Source organism: Sminthopsis crassicaudata, chromosome 3, assembly GCF_048593235.1.
Source record: "Sminthopsis crassicaudata isolate SCR6 chromosome 3, ASM4859323v1, whole genome shotgun sequence".
Classification (NCBI taxonomy): domain Eukaryota; kingdom Metazoa; phylum Chordata; class Mammalia; order Dasyuromorphia; family Dasyuridae; genus Sminthopsis; species Sminthopsis crassicaudata.
The window spans coordinates 148,278,271-148,294,562 of record NC_133619.1 but is presented as its reverse complement, the minus strand read 5'-3'; the positions used below and the strand labels follow the sequence as shown (position 1 = coordinate 148,294,562).

Sequence of the window (16,292 nt, the reverse complement as noted above, 5' to 3'; positions counted from 1 at the left end):
AGATACCTCTACACACCTGTCAGATTGGTAAGATGACAGGAAAAAATAATGATGAATGTTGGAGGGATGTGGGAAAACAGGGACACTGATGCATTGTTGGTGGAGTTGTGAAAGAATCCAACCATTCTGGAGAGCAATCTGGAACTATGCCCAAAAAGTTATCAAACTGTGCATACCCTTTGACCCAACAGTGTTACTACTGGCTTATATCCTAAAGAGATCTTAAAGAAGGGAAAGGGACTTGTATGTGCAAGAATCTTTGTGGCAGCACTCTTTTGTAGTGACCAGAACCTGGAAACTGAGTGGATGCTCATCAGTTGGAGAATGGCTGAATAAATTGTGGTATATGAATATTATGGAATATTATTGTTCTATAAGAAAAGATCTGCAGGATGAATTCAGAAAGGCCTGGAGAGACTTATATGAACTGATGCTAAGAGAAGTGAGCAGAACCAGGAAGTCTTTATACATGGCAACAAGACTATATGATGATCAGTTCTGATGAATGTGGCTTTTTTCAACAATGAGATGATTCAGACCTTCAAATTGTTCAATAATGAAGAGAGCTATCAACACCCAGAGAGAGGCCTGTGGGAACTGAGTGTGAACCACAATATACCATTTTCTCTCTCTCTCTCTGATATTGTTTGCTTGGATTTTGTTTTCCTTCTCAGGTTTTTTTTTTTTTTTTTTTTCTAGATCCAATTTTTCTTTTCTTTTTTTTTTTATTCATTTTTCCAAATTATCCCCTCCCTCCCTCCATTCCCTCCCCCCCCCCCATGGCAGGTAATCCCATACATTTTACATGTGTTACAATATAACCTAGATACAATATATGTGTGTAAATACCATTTTCTTGTTGCACATTAATTATTAGCTTCCGAAGGTATAAGTAACCTGGGTAGATAGACAGTAGTGCTAACAATTTACATTCGCTTCCCAGTGTTCCTTCTCTGGGTATAGTTATTTCTGTCCATCATTGTAGATCCAATTTTTCTTGTACAGCAAGATAACTGTATAAATATGTCTATATATATTGAATTTAATATATATTTTAACATATTTAACATATATTGGACTACCTGCCATCTAAGGGAGAGAGTGGGGGAAAGGAGGGAAAAATTTGAACAGAAAGTTGTTGAAAAATTACCCATACATATGTTTTGTAAATAAAAAGCTTTAATAAAACATAAATTTAAAAAATAAAAATAAAAGGGGGGGGGAAGAATTTGCAGGTTTGAACCCAATCCAAGTCAAGGCACAAAGTTTATTATAATTGTAATGACAACTGAAGCAAGCTAAAGTCCAAAGATTTTTAGCAAGGAACCTGAAGAGAAGAGACACATTTATCTAGTTCTTCATGTTATTGATATAGTGATTTTATGGCCAGGAGGTAGAATTGAGAAATAGTCTCAGGAATTTGGTTATCACTGACCAGCAGACTTAGGACTATCCTAAAGCCAGAAGACTTTAGAATCATTGACAGACAAGATTGTTAGAACAATAGTTAGAGATTCTCAGGATTACTAATATATTCTCTGTAGAGGGTCAGTATTGAATGAGTCCATAAACAGCAAGAATCTAGTTTGAGACCTACTCTCGGTTAGGGCAAACTACTTAAACTATATTGGTTCACTATCTCCTAACAATTGTAAAGACAAACTTGGTAAATTCAGGATAATCTTGATGGAGAATGTATTCAGCAGGAACAAACCATTTTAATCATACAATAAATCTAAGACATACTTGGTAACATTAGGATAATCTTGACAAGAACAAAGCATTTTAATTATACAATGAATCAAAGACATACTTGATAAAATTAGGATAATTTTGACAGGAACAAAGCATTTTTTATTATATAATGAATTAAAAACATATTTGGTAAAATTAGGATAATTTTGACAGGAACAAGGCATTTTTTACTATACAATGAATCAAAGACATACTTGAGGTAAATACATTTGTATGATGATTTCTGCTCTGTATTGAAAAATATCATAACTATTTACAATTCTGTTGATGTTGATGAGCATTACATATGCCATTTACAATTCTGTGTTGATAAACATCTTGGTATTGACAGTTAAGATGGATATGGAAATGCCCTGAAAGCTAGTAATTTTGTAACACTAATCTAAAAGATATATATACTATATATACTCTGACACTCAGATTGATAAATGGAGATTGCAAAGCATATCTTCCTCCTGGCCTCAGGTATTCATTCATTCACTCACTGGAGCTGAACCCCAACAATCTTCCTTAAAATTTAAGGGGAGAAATATTATTATATTCCTAGGCCAGAAAACTTTTATAATCATTGACAAAACAATAGCATTCTTAGTTCAAAGGGCCTCAGGATCACACATTCCGAAGCCATTTTAATTTAGATTGACAGATTGTAAGAACAGAATCCCCCTAAGATCAGGGGACCTTAAAATTATTGCTGTCTCTTTTAGAGGCTATATTATATCATTTCCCCTCTCAAGTAGTTGCACCCCAAATTTATTTGGAACAAAGGGAAGAGATCTCCTCTTATGGAACTGCTTCATGCTAATAAAGGGTTTGTCCCATGCTGATAAGAGTTGTCCCTGCCTAGTGGGGTCCAGACTCAGGAGGGGGGAGGCACACAGTTTGAAGTTTTGGCTGCATTCAGAGGGGTGCTGAGTGTTAGAATCAATTAATCAATGGTATTCAGCATGAACAAACAGTTGGAAGTTCATAGCTTGGAGTCTAGAGGAAACAAATGTACCAAGAGGAATGTTAGTTCTCAGGAGGTTATGAAGAAACTTCAAGGAAGGTGGTATAGAAGCATTATGAATGAGTTTGTCAGAATAATTTTGGAATGGATAGCCTACAATTATTATGTGGGTAAGAGATCCTTTCCAGCAAGAAAACAAGGGATAGTCTGGTTAAAGTTATTCCCCTGGGGGAGTAGCTGGTACAAATGGGGTGGTATCCAGGGTGGGGATGGTAACATTCCATCAGGTCCCATCTGTGGGCTGCCATGAGGATGCTGAGGGCACACCCAGCAATCCTGAATGCCCCCCCGGCTCTGCCCACAGAGAGTTCCTTCCCCACTGGCGGGGGCCCCAAAGTGACACTGAGAGAGCTGTAGAGAAAATATACCAAGAGCATAGTTGAAGTCAGAGTGTTGTTATATAAGCACCTGGGAAAAGTGAAAAATAACAAGAAAGAAAGAAAGCTAGAACGAGGGAGAGAAGGGTACAGATAATTTCACCCTTCTTTATCCAGTGTGTTTCCAGTGTTTCCAAGAGTCCTACAGAAGAATAGTTTTAGGTCCTGCAGAAAAGTATGTTCAGGTCTACAGGAATATGCAGGAATGTTTGACCCTAGTCAAATTGAGACCCTTGGGACCTGGCCCTGCCTTCCATCAATGGACAGTGTAAAAGGCTTTAGGGTGGCAAGTTTTCAGGATTTTAAAAGCCTTGGCCTGATCAGGATCCCATTCAAGGGGAATTGTGTTAGGGCCTTGAATAAAATGATAGAGGGGTTTGGCAATAACTAAAGTTAGGTGTAAAATCCAACCATATCCAGGAAAGTACACAATGGTTCAGGGAGTGACTAACAAACTAATGGGCAATGTGGGCTTTAGACAAAGAAACTTCAAAGCCCAAGGGGAGGGCCTTGAAGTTAGGCGTTTGTATGTCTGCAACCAGGGAAGCCAGGTGGGCCTGTAGATCAAGATATCACCTCCATACTGGATAGCCAGAGCCTGTCCAAATATGTGGGGGCTGTCATGGAAGTTCCATCTTATGGACATGGCTTCCTGTGTTAATTGGCGGGGGGAGGGAGGAATTAATGTTTCTGGGATTTGCTCTTTCAAAGGCAAAAAGAAATTCTAAGTCTTTATGCAATAGTATGCAAAGGAAAGCATCTTTTAAGATCTAAGATAGAAAACCATTGTGTGCCCTGGATATTTCTATTGAACTCGTGGCTTTTACTGACCATTTACTTTGATGATAGAAATTTGCTATAAGAGGAAAAAAGCAGGCACATGATTATAATAGCATCAAAACAGATCCTTCAGGCTTCATCCTGAGAGCACATACATGACAGAATAAAGCATCCTTAGTTCTGTTTGACCATGTAGTATTAGTTCCACCTCATAGCCAGATTCAGGAATAATCAGGTGGGAAACAAAGAAACAGAACTGGGAAACTGAGTCAGAAGGATCTCACCTTAAGCAGAGACCAAGGTTGTCCTCCCAATTCTTGCCCAGATGAGACATCTGGGAAGGCATTCCTCTGAGTAACTTATGACATATCTCTGGAATGGTGGGTTACTGATAATGATCAGGCAATCAAATTCAAAACTCAAAATATTAGTTACAATCCCAAGAGATTTTATCTTGAATAAATAGAAAATTCTGCTAATTACAGTTTAGGGATAGATACATTATTTTAAAAGTTTACCAGGACTTACACACATAGGAGATTTTATTTAACATGTTTTAAATGTTTAAACTTATCCTGTTGCAAAGGATCAATCATTATATCGGCTTATAAATTCTTAGTAAACTATAAATCCTAAATAGTCTCAGTTCTCAGAGCTGATGATCTTGTTTACCCTGATAGTTTCAAGAAAATTGGCAAACTTACAAATTAATGGAAGTTGACAGAAACCCCAGAGAAGAGGCTGAGCTTGCTGTTACCCACCCTAACTATTCTTAATGTTTTCATGGGCTGTGCTGTTTAATACCTTCCCCCACCCTGTGAAGGAGGAAAAATAGTGTACACCTCATACTTGGACTGATAAGGTTTCCATCTCATCCCTATTATTCCACACACAGTAATGACCAATTTTATATTTAACATGATGACAATATAACTTAGTTAACAATTTAAAAATTTTCCTAAGTAATAGCCAAATAATCTTAACTATAATTTCTATTCCCTTAAATAAGTTTCACTTTTGTCTTAGGAAGAAAACAAGATTATTCTTAAAATTGAGATAGAACAGATTTTAAAATTGATTTAACTTTAGTTAATGAGATTCCCTAAATTCTGATTAAATGTTCTAGACAAACTGAATGCCATTTAGTTATTTTCTAATTCATGCAAATCATTTCTCTTTCATGAGTCAGGAAAAGGATTAAAGTGCCAGTTTTTACTGACAAGGCCCTTGGAAGTCTGACTCTAGATAACTTAAAATCAGGCTGTTTGTAAAAAAAAAAAAAAAAAAAAATTGTAGAATTTTTTAAAGTAGTAGCAAACTGCTTTTCAGTGTTCCTAAAGTTCCCAAACTCTTCTGTTAACATTATCAATGCAAATAGATTTCAATTTAAATATCCCTTTAGTGGACTTTAATTAGAGCTTCTTTAAATTGCTTTTATTATATCTCAAACAAATTTCCAAATTACTTTACACAAACATAGAAATCATTTATCAGTTGATCGAATCTAAAAAAAAAAAAAAAAAACAAAAACCCATTAAATTATCAAATATCAAGCAATTGTATCCAATAAAGCAGTTAACATTTATATAACATGTTTTATGCTAAGCACTTTTCAATCAAGTGATCTTCATAACAATTATTTCTCTTTACAAATCAGAAAACTAGGCAGAGATAAAACAATTTGCTATAAATTACATAGCTAAAACATATCCACAATTAAAAAATAGAATGGTGACCTTAACAAATCCAGAGGCTGACCGGCTTTCTCACCTCACACTGTTATGCTGGGTGGTGCAAAGGATACTCAAATTCTTCCCAGACAGTTCCTGTATAGAACCTGCTGAAAGCTGGGGTAACTGGTGCTGGGATCTCCCTTAATAGTAGTTTCATGTGCCAGGGCTCAGGGAATGCTGACCATTGGGCCTTATCCCCACTCCCCCAAAACTGGATTAGGAGGTGTTTGGGCAAGGTTGTCTGGGTTCCCACAGTTTTGCTGCTTCCCCTATTTCTGCAGATGAGGCAGAATCTTAATTTCCCTACAGTTTTGAGATGAGAAGAGTTACCAAACAGAGGGACTTGGGCTTATATCTATCTTTTTAGCAATCCCCACAATTGAGATACACTCAGGACCACTCTGGGGAGTAGAGTAAAGAGGATACCTTAATACCTCTTGGAGTGCTTTCCCAAAGGAGCAGAAAGGGGCTCTAGACAAGATAGGAGTTAAGGAAGGGTTAGCAAAAAGTTGCTATTTACCTAGCTTTTTCCTTTTTCTTTTGTTTCAGAATGGTGTAAATTCATGAAATTACCCCCAATGTTTCAGGAACTTTTCTTGCAATCTTAAAATGACTAATTACTGAACTTCTCCATCATTCCTCTTAAAACTTTGAGAATCTGCTGCTATTTTTATTTTAATTAGCTAACTTTTGTGTAGCTCCTCGCTTGGTCTGAGCTGAAGTCCACAAAAAAAAAAAAAAGTCAAGCTTTTTAAGAAATTTTCCCAGCATTCTAATTACAGCATAGAGGGTTTTTTTTCTTGCTGGTAGCATTTTAAATCTTTCCAGGTAACAAAATCTAACTTACAGAACAAACATAACACAGACATTCTGTACAGAGACGCAGATCCAGACAAAATGATATGAAAGAAGACTGTCCCATCTTTGCCAAAAGCCATAAAATTTTGCCAAAAGCTATCCTATAGCACTTTGTCTTCTCTGGTGTCCCAGAAAAGGTGAAAGAGTGGCAAAGGTTCCGTAGGAACTTTGCCAAAAATTGCAAGAATTTTCCAGTCTGGGGGAAAACATTTTTACATCAAAAAAGATCTGATAAAGGCTTCATTTCTGAAATATATAGAGAATTAACTCAAATTTATAAGAATTCAAGCCATTCTCCTATTTATAAATGGTCAAAGGATATGAACAGACAATTTTTAGATGAAGAAATTGAAACTATTTCCACTCATATGAAAGAGTGTTCCAAATAACTATTGATCAGAGAAATACAAATTAAAACAACTCTGAGGTACCACTACACACCTGTCCGATTGGCTAAGAGGACAAGAACAAAGAATGATGAATGTTGGAGGGGATGTGGGAAAACTGGGACACTGATGTATTGTTGGTGGAGTTGTGAAAGAATCCAGCCATTCTGGAGAGCAATTTGGAACTATGCCCAAAAAGTTATCAAACTGTGCATACCCTTTGATCCAGCAGTGTTACTACTGGTTACTACTACTCAAAGAGATCTTAAAGAAGGGAAAGGGACCTGTATGTGCAAGAATGTTTGTGGCAGCCCTTTTTGTAGTGGCCAGAAACTGAAACAGAGTGGATGCCCATCAGTTGGAGTAAATTGTGGAATATGAATATTATGGAATATTATTGTTCTGTAAGAAATGACCAAAGGATGATTTCAGAGAGGCCTGGAGAGACATCAACTGATGCTGAGTGAAATGAGCAGAACCAGGAGGTCATTATACATGGCAATAACAAGACTATATGATGATCAATTTTGATGGACATAGCTCTCTTCAACCATGACATGATTTAAATCAGTTCCCCTTGTGCAGTGATGAAGAGAACCATCTACACCTAGAGAGAGAACCATGGGAACAGAGTGTAGATCACAACATAGAATTTTCACTCTTTCTATTGATATTTACTTGCATTTTGTTTTCTTTCTCAGGTTTTTTTTCTTTCTAGATCCGATTTTTCTTGTACAGCAAGATAACTATAAAAATATGTATACACATATTGGATTTAACATCTATTTTAACATATTTAACATGTATTGGACTATCTGCCATCTAGGGGAAGGGCTGGGGGGAAGAAGGGAAAACTTTGGAAAAGTTTTCCAAGAGTCAATGTTGAAAAATTACCCATGCATATGCTTTGTAAATAAAAATCCTTAATTAAAAAAAAAAAAGACTTTCTCAGTCAAGGCATCCCCAGTCAAGGAAAACTTGCTGAGCATAGAGCTCAAGACAATTCAGACAAGCCTTCTCCCAATGGCTTGGCGTGTCCCAGCTATCAGATTGTGGGAGAAAAAATGGAGGACTTACCTTAACAAGGAGGGATTCAAGCCAGAGGAAGTCAGTCTCTCTCCATAGGGGTTGCCAATGTTGAGGTTGGGAAGGAACCCCAAAAGGTTGAGAGTCACAGACTGGTGTCATGATGTGTCTCAAAAGAATTTGCAGGAGATGTGAAGCCATTTCCAAGTCAAGGTGGGGGGGGGGAGGGAAGTTTATTGTAATTGTTACGCCAATTGAAGCATTCAAAATTTCAAAAGAATTTAGCAAAGAAGCAGAAGCAAAGAGACACATTTATTTATTTCTTCATGTTATATTTATATATATGCTAATTTTATGGTCTAAGGGTTGAACCAAGGAGTGGTCTCTGGAATTTGATTATCACTACCCAACAGACAGTAATGTTTGTAGGACAATTCTAAAGCCAGAAGACTTGAAATCACTGACAGATTGTTAGAACAATAGTCTCAGGATCACTAATATATCTCCTCTAAAGTCTAAGGGAAGAAATATTATTATATTCCTAGGCCAGAGGACTTTTATAATCATTGACAGAGCAATATAGTATTCTTAGATCAGAGGGGCTCAGGATCACAGATTCCAAAGCCAGAAGATTTAGAATCACTGACTTATTATTAAAACAGAAGCCCCCTAAGGTCAGGGGACCTTAAAATTATTACTGTCTCCCCTAGAAGCTATATTACATCACTTGTACTTTCTAGTAGTTGTGTGAAATGTCATGGACAAGTCAGTTTGTCTCTTCAAAATCCTGGTATTCTCATGTTCTAGCTTTACTTTTTCTTTTTTTTTTTTTCAGGGGAGGGGCCTTCCCCATTTTCCTCAAATACTAGGACTTTGCCTCAAAAAATTACCTTATGTCTGTTTTATGTATAACTACATGAATGTTGTCTTCCTGTTAGGATGCAAGATACTTAAAGGTAGATATTATTTTGATTTTATTTTTGTATTTCCAACATAAATTCATGACATACAAGAGTCACTTAATAAATTATTTATGCTGAATTAATAAGCAATTAAAGATTTCAAAGGTGAAATGGGGATAGGGGAACTGACTCAGGAAAAGATTCTTCTTCATTAAAGTCTTCAAGCAAAAAGCTAGATGATCTCTTGTTGATTATATTGTGGAAGAAATTCTTCAGGTAAGATTTCTATGAAATCCAAAGTTCTATGACATTGATCTTTAATTTGGAGATAATACTGTGATGATAATACCTGTGAAGAAAACACTTTGTCAGCCTTATGTGCTATATAAACATAAAATGTTCCGGATTGTTTACATGATTAAAAATTGCTATTCAATCTAATAAATTTAATCTATACAAAAATAATATAATCTAATAAATACCAACAAATATTTTCTTATTTTGTGATCATTAAAACACTAATACAACTTCAATTTATGGCTCTTTATGCTTGCCTAATTTCTATATTTCAGAACAAGGTGCCTTGTGCTCTCATCTTCCCATTGTTTATGTGAACATAACTTACATGGAAATTCTTTCTCTTCATTTCTGGCTTTAAAAGCAGCTTGCAATTACCTTTCCTGGCATTCTGCCATTCTTCCTGTCAGGAAAAGACCCATCTGTGGATATGTCAACAAAGAAAAGCACCATGTTCTTACTCAGATTAAGATGAGTAGAAATTATTTTATAATTTCATTTCTCAGAAAATAAAGGAAGCAACCATACAGGAAGGCAAGGAAAGTCAACACCTTGAGTATAACATGCAGGGGACTGGTGGGGACAGGAAGGGCAAAGAGGGATATTTTTAAATATTAATTTTTATATACACTCATATTTTTAATACCATAAAATTCAATTATTGTTCATGGCACAGAGGGATTTATTTTGTGGATAAATCAAGCCCAGGTATCACAGTGAAGACACCAATGAAAAAGGATTAAAATTTTATCTAAGTATTTGATTCATTTGAGATCTTTTACTTTTTAATTTCTATTCAGTGTTTTAATCACTCAGTAGCTGTTCATTAAATGTATAAAGGAAACTATCATCTTTTTGGTTGGTTACAGTGGTAAACACAGTGAATAGAGGACCAGGCTTGGAATCAAGAAGAAATGATTTCAAATTTAGCCTCAGAAACTTACTAGTTGAGAGACCTAAACAACTCATTTATCCTTATTTGCCTCAGTTTCCTCATCTGTAAAATTAGTTGGAAAAGAAATAACAATTATTTTAGTGTCTTTACTAAGAAAACCCCAAAATAGGGTTGGAGGGACACAACTGAACAATAATAACAACAACAGTGGGTTTGGAATCATAAGGTCTGGGGTCAAACTCTTCTCCTGCTTCTTCCTCATGTAAACTTGGACAAGTCATTTGTCTTCTCTGGATCCCTGAAAAATTAGATAGCAGAGAAAAATCTAATTTTCTAGATTTCTAAATTTCTGAAATCTTGTTCGTTATCTACCTTGACTATTTAAATTCAAATACATTGGGCTTGAAGTTCTCAAGCATATATTCCATCTCTGTATTCTATGCATTTTTTTTTTTTGGCTGTCCATTATGCCTGAAACACTTCTCTTCCTCTCTACCACTTGGTTTTTCTGATTTCCTTCAAGTATCAACAACTAAAACCACATCTTCTATAAAAGGTCTTTCCCTATGCTTTTTAATTGTAATGCCTTTATTCTGTTCATTATTTCCAGTTTACCCACTTCATAGCTTATTTGTACATCATTGCTTGCATGTTGTCACTCACATTTGACTATGGGCTCCTTAAAATCAGGGGCTATCTTCTTCCTTTTTGTATATTCCTGTATTCCCCAGTACTTAACATAGTACTATGCTAATGCATAATAGATGCTTAATAAATGTTCATTGATTAATTGACTGACACTCAGAGAGTATCATTTCCAGACTTCAAATAAATGCTTTGCTCCACCTCTTTCTAGACCTAATTTTGATCACAAAGAGTTAACAGAATAGACAGAGATGCTGAGAACCTTGTAAGAAATGATAATATTTTCATAATTCATTCTGTTAAATATGCTAGACCCTAAAAAAGTTGATTTGTAAAAGCTGGGTAGAAAATTCAGCTGGATCAAAGCTCTGGTGACATTGTTACAATCCCTATGAGGCAATATAGTTGCATAGAGAATTCTGAATAGCTCACATTTTTAAAATTATGTACAGATGAAAAAAAGAAAGAAAAAATTGATGGTGGAGGGTCTAAGAAAAATAAGGACACATACATTTTTAGTGGAATTGTAAATTGGTCCAACAGTGCTAAAAAGAACTTTAGAATTATATTAAGGGACTCAAATGTCTATGTTTTTTGATCCAGTGATTCTTCTGATAGATATTTTACCCCAAAGAAGTCAAAAAAGAAAGGTTATATATACTCCAAACATACATAGCAACTTTTATAATAGCAAAAAAGAAATTATATAGATGGAGGAATAGCTAAAGACATTGGGATATATGAATATAACTCATGAAAATTACATGAATAAGGAGGAATATAAAGAATAGGAATATAGAAAGACTAGAATTGTTTCATAGTCAAGTGAATAGACCTATGAAAACAATATAAATGTTAGGTACAGCAATGTAATGGTGGGGGGGGAGAAAAAAATGAACAGTGAGTAATTATGATGATAAAACTCAGAGCCAAAGGAAAAGGAGAAAATGTAATTTGCTTCCTTCTATACAGAAGTGGGGAACTAATGGTGTGGGATTTTGTATATAACATCAGACTCAATTGATATTTTTGGCTAGTTTTACTGCAGGCTTTTCTTTTTCTTCTTCTTTTCTTGATTTTTGTTGCAAAGACTCTGGTGAAGGGGCAGCTAAGTGGGGCAGTAGATAGAGCACCAGCCCTGAATTCAGAAGGACCTGAGTTCAAATTTGGTCTCAGATACTTAACACTTTCTAGCTGTGTGACTCTGGGCAAGTCACTTAACCCCAGCCTCAGGGGAAAAAAAAAAGACTCTGGCAAAAAAAAACAAGGAGGAATATATCTGGAAATGAAGGTGACATGAAGTAAAAGACATAAATTTTAAAAAAGATTATGTATAAAAGACTGAAAGGAGGGCATGTGAGCAAGGATAAATAGGAATGATTGACATAGAGCTGTCATTACACTTTTGGAAAAGTTAGAGCCCACAAGGAGCTGAAGCTTCTTAAAAAATGCAAAAGACACTCCTTTTTTTGGCATTTGCCAAAGCCTTCAGAGGACTGTTTCTGGCAAACATTTTATTTCAGCAAATATGCTTGGCCACAAGCATAGAAATCCCCAAGAGGTGACAGATAGTCCAAGCAAAGCCAGGTCTTTCCATCAGACAACATTAATGACTTTTTTCCATAAGAAGGATGTCTCAGAACTAGAATGAGGGAAGGAAGGTATAGTTCTCCCCTCTTTGGGGTTATAGGAGGGAGATTGAGAATTAAAGGGAGTTGAAGGAGGTAAAGGTTCCACTTAGGCAGGTCCCTAAAGATTACAATAAGGCTTTCTTGGGTCTCATTTAGGGTTTGAATGAATGCTTGCAACTAATAAATCCTCCCTCTTGTTTTCAATCAATTAGGCACTTTTAAAAATTAATATTATCTTTCTTCATATGTAAAGAAGAAACCATAACTCTTCATAGCAGTTCATATCACCCTTCTCTCTCATGCAGGATTCTTTCTTCCTTCCTCCTTTTCTTTTTTTTTATTTCTTTCTTTTTTCCTCCCTCCTTTCTTTCTCTCTTTCCTTCCTTCCTCCTTTCTTTCTCTTTCTTTCTTTCTTTCTTTCTTTCTTTCTTTCTTTCTTTCTTTCTTTCTTTCTTTCTTTCTTTCTTTCTTTCTTTCTTTCTTTCTTTCTTTCTTTCTTCCATTCCTTCCTTCCTTCCTTCCTTCCTTCCTTCCTCCTTTTCTTTTTTTTTATTTCTTTCTTTTTTCCTCCCTCCTTTCTTTCTCTCTTTCCTTCCTTCCTCCTTTCTTTCTCTTTCTTTCTTTCTTTCTTTCTTTCTTTCTTTCTTTCTTTCTTTCTTTCTTTCTTTCTTTCTTTCTTTCTTTCTTTCTTTCTTTCTTTCTTTCTTTCTTTCTTTCTTTCTTTCTTTCTTTCTTTCTTTCTTTCTTTCTTTCTTTCTTTCTTTCTTTCTTTCTTTCTTTCTTCCTTCCTTCCTTCCTTTCTTTCTTTCCTCATTTCTTTTTCTCTTTCTTCATTCCTTTCTTTCTTTCTTTCTTTCCTCCTTTCTTTTTCTCTTTCTTCATTCCTTTCTTTCTTTCTCTCTCTTTCTTCTTCCTTTCTTAGCTTTGTTGTAAAAGCAAGAAGAAAATACTTTAGAATTGTTAAAGATGTAAATAAAAGTGAATACAGTTTAAAGTTTCACAAGGTAAGAAAAATGTGAAAGACAATAAAAGAGTTTTAACTTTGTTTCAGAAAAGAAAAAGAACAAAGTAGGGGAGGTCGGCTGCTTGAGTTGAGGTGGGGCTCCAATGTTAACTGAGAAAAGGGACTAAGAGGTATTATACAATTGCAGTTTTGTTTTGCTCTTTCCATCAAGGATTGTGATCTTTAAACCAAAAAGGAGAAAACAAAAATGATTATGAAGGGATTAAGGTTTAGGATATTTGAAACAATTATATGAGAATTCCTTGCTAACTTCAACATTTTGGTCCTGACCTAGACAAAATTATATGCTGGGTCCAAATTCCCTAAAAGATACTGCAAGGGGCATGATAGCCATGATTTCAATGAGGTTGGTCTTCACATAAGTGGTTACCTGTTAATCTGGTTAATAATGGCTACTGCCCTACTCTGTTGCTCATTCCCTTTTGGCTCTTGATATCCTTTGAGCTCATAGTTCCCATTATTGATTTTCAATCCCCACTCTTACTTCATTCCCCTGGAATTTGCCACATGATTTCATAATCCCTGGTCAGACTTGAAAAGAATAACTCCTGGCTATGTCTCTTTCTGATCAGATTTAGACTCCACCTGTAGGCAGTCATCTTATAAAGTATTTAGCATCATTGTTTGTTAGGATCTGCTTCACAGCACAAGGAAAAATTATTGGATATATTTAGGCATAATTATTGAATCTGTTCTTTAAAGAGGCAGAGAGAATGGGAAGGTAATGTTAAAGCAGAGAGAGATAATCAAATGTGCTCATTTGCAAAAAATAGAAGATTTCACAATTGGAGCCAAGTGAACTTTGTATATATGTGTATTTAAAGTGCTTCAGTAACTGATCCAGCCACTCTGGAGATCAATTTGGAACTATGACCAAAGGGCTATAAAACTGTGCATACCATTGATCCACATTTAACACTGTATACCAAGATAAGATCAAAATGGGCTCAAGATCTAGACATAAAGAATAAGATTATAAATAAATTAGAAAAACATAGGATAGTTTACCTCTCAGACCTGTGGAGGAGGAAGGAATTTGTGACCAAAGAACAACTAGAGATCATCACTGATCACAAAATAGAAAATTCTGATTATATCAAGTTAAAAAGCTTTTGTACAAACAAAACTAACGCAGATAAGATTAGAAAGGAAGCAATAAACTGCGAAAACAGTTAAAGGTTCTGATAAAGGCCTCTTCCAAAATAAATACAGAATTGACTCTAATTTATAAGAAATCAAGCCATTATCCAATTGATAAATGATCAAAGGATATGAACAGACAATTTTCAGATGATGAAATTGAAATTATTTTTACCCATATGAAAAGGTGTTCCAAATCATTATTGATCAGAGAAATGCAAATTAAGACAACTCTGAGATACTGCTACATACCTCTCAGACTGGCTAAAATGACAGGAAAAGATAATGCTGAATGTTGGAGGGGATGTGGGAAAACTGGGACACTGATGCATTGTTGGTAAAATTGTGAATGGATCCAACAATTTGGAGAACAATTTGGAACTATACTCAAACTATGTGTATATCCTTTAATCCAGAAGTATACTACTAGGCTTATATCCCAAAGAGATCTTAAAGAAGGGAAAGGGACCTGTATGTGCAAGAATGTTTGTGGCAGCTCTCTTTGTAGTGGCCAGAAACCGGAAACTAAGTGGATGCCCATCAATTGGAGAATGGCTGAATAACTAATATAGAAATGTGTTTGAAATTATTATACATGTACAATCTATATCAGATTGTTTGCTATTCTGGGGAAGTGGGAGGTAAAGAAAGGAAGGAGGGAGAAAAAAATTTGGAATTCAAAAATCTATAAAAATAAATATTGAAAACTATCTTTACATATAGATGGAAAAACAAAACACTTGAAATATGAAAAAAAAATGATGTGTTTCAATAACATTGTCTTTCTTTTCTCTTTTGGCACTTGGCACAATAAATAGAGCACTGGGCCTTAAATCAGGAAACTTGGATTCAAATGTAGGCTATCATTTACTACTTGTGTGACCATGAGAAAATAAGCTCTTCTCTTTCTGCCTCAATTTCCTCAACCATAAAATGAAGAGATAATAATAGCATATCTTCCAGGGTTGCTGTAAGGATATAATGAGATATTTGTAAAGTGCTTAGCACAGTACCCAGCTTGGGCACTTAATAAAGCTTAATATCTTTCCTTGTAGCCCTTTCCATTTTGGAGAGGCATCATTATCATATCTTTCTCTCCCCTCCAAATTCTATCCATCTATTTAAAAATAATCAAACTTATGACAAATAAGTAAAAATAAAATTAATTCATAAACTGGCCGTGTCTGAAGATATTTGCCTTATATCCATCACCTCTCATCAAGAAGTAGGCAATTATGCTTCATTATTGGGCCAGTGAATATGACTTCAATTCTCATGAAAGTTTAGAGTAGATTGTTAAATAAATGATTCCTACAGTTTTAGAAAGGTAGACATTCATCATCATGAAAAAGAATTAGCTTGACTTCTTCTTTTGGTAAGTTTACTAAACTTAAAGCTCAAGGAAATTCTATAAACACAGAATATCTAGTATTAGCAAAAAACTAATCAACAATAATCTGTGTCTGACAATAAAAGCAATTTTTAGTCATAGTCCTTCGTTTCTCCAAAGAAAGGAGGAAGGTGGAAAACATATTCTTATCAGCCTTTGTTGTGTGGATTCCATATCAAGCCAGGATTATCAGATGTGGTCCTAAAGTCCAAATTCCAGTTCTTAGTCTTCACCTTTTGCTAGCTGTTGACTTCCAAAATAATCTTTTTTTTTTTTCTTCCCCTACATCCCTTAGTGAGGAAAATACAATTTGTGCCTGTGATCTTTAATTTCTTACCCAAGACTTGGTCACCTCAGACAACACTTTAGATTCTTTATTTTTATATCATTTGTATCCATGTGAATCATCAGAAATTGGTAGTAATCATATGTTTTGATAAGTCT

At 35.2% G+C, this 16,292-nt stretch overlaps 1 long non-coding RNA gene across 1 annotated transcript in view; it reads right to left on the bottom strand.

Moving 5' to 3' along the window:
• Positions 1-8,885: 8,885 nt before the first annotated feature.
• Positions 8,886-16,292, bottom strand: part of LOC141564940 (uncharacterized) — a 29,747-nt gene continuing 22,340 nt past the window's right edge. Inside the window, exons 3-4 of the long non-coding RNA XR_012488819.1 lie at positions 9,452-9,545; positions 8,886-9,175 (exon numbers count right to left, since the gene is read on the bottom strand). This is a non-coding gene — a long non-coding RNA (uncharacterized LOC141564940). The remainder of the gene's footprint in view (positions 9,176-9,451; positions 9,546-16,292) is intronic.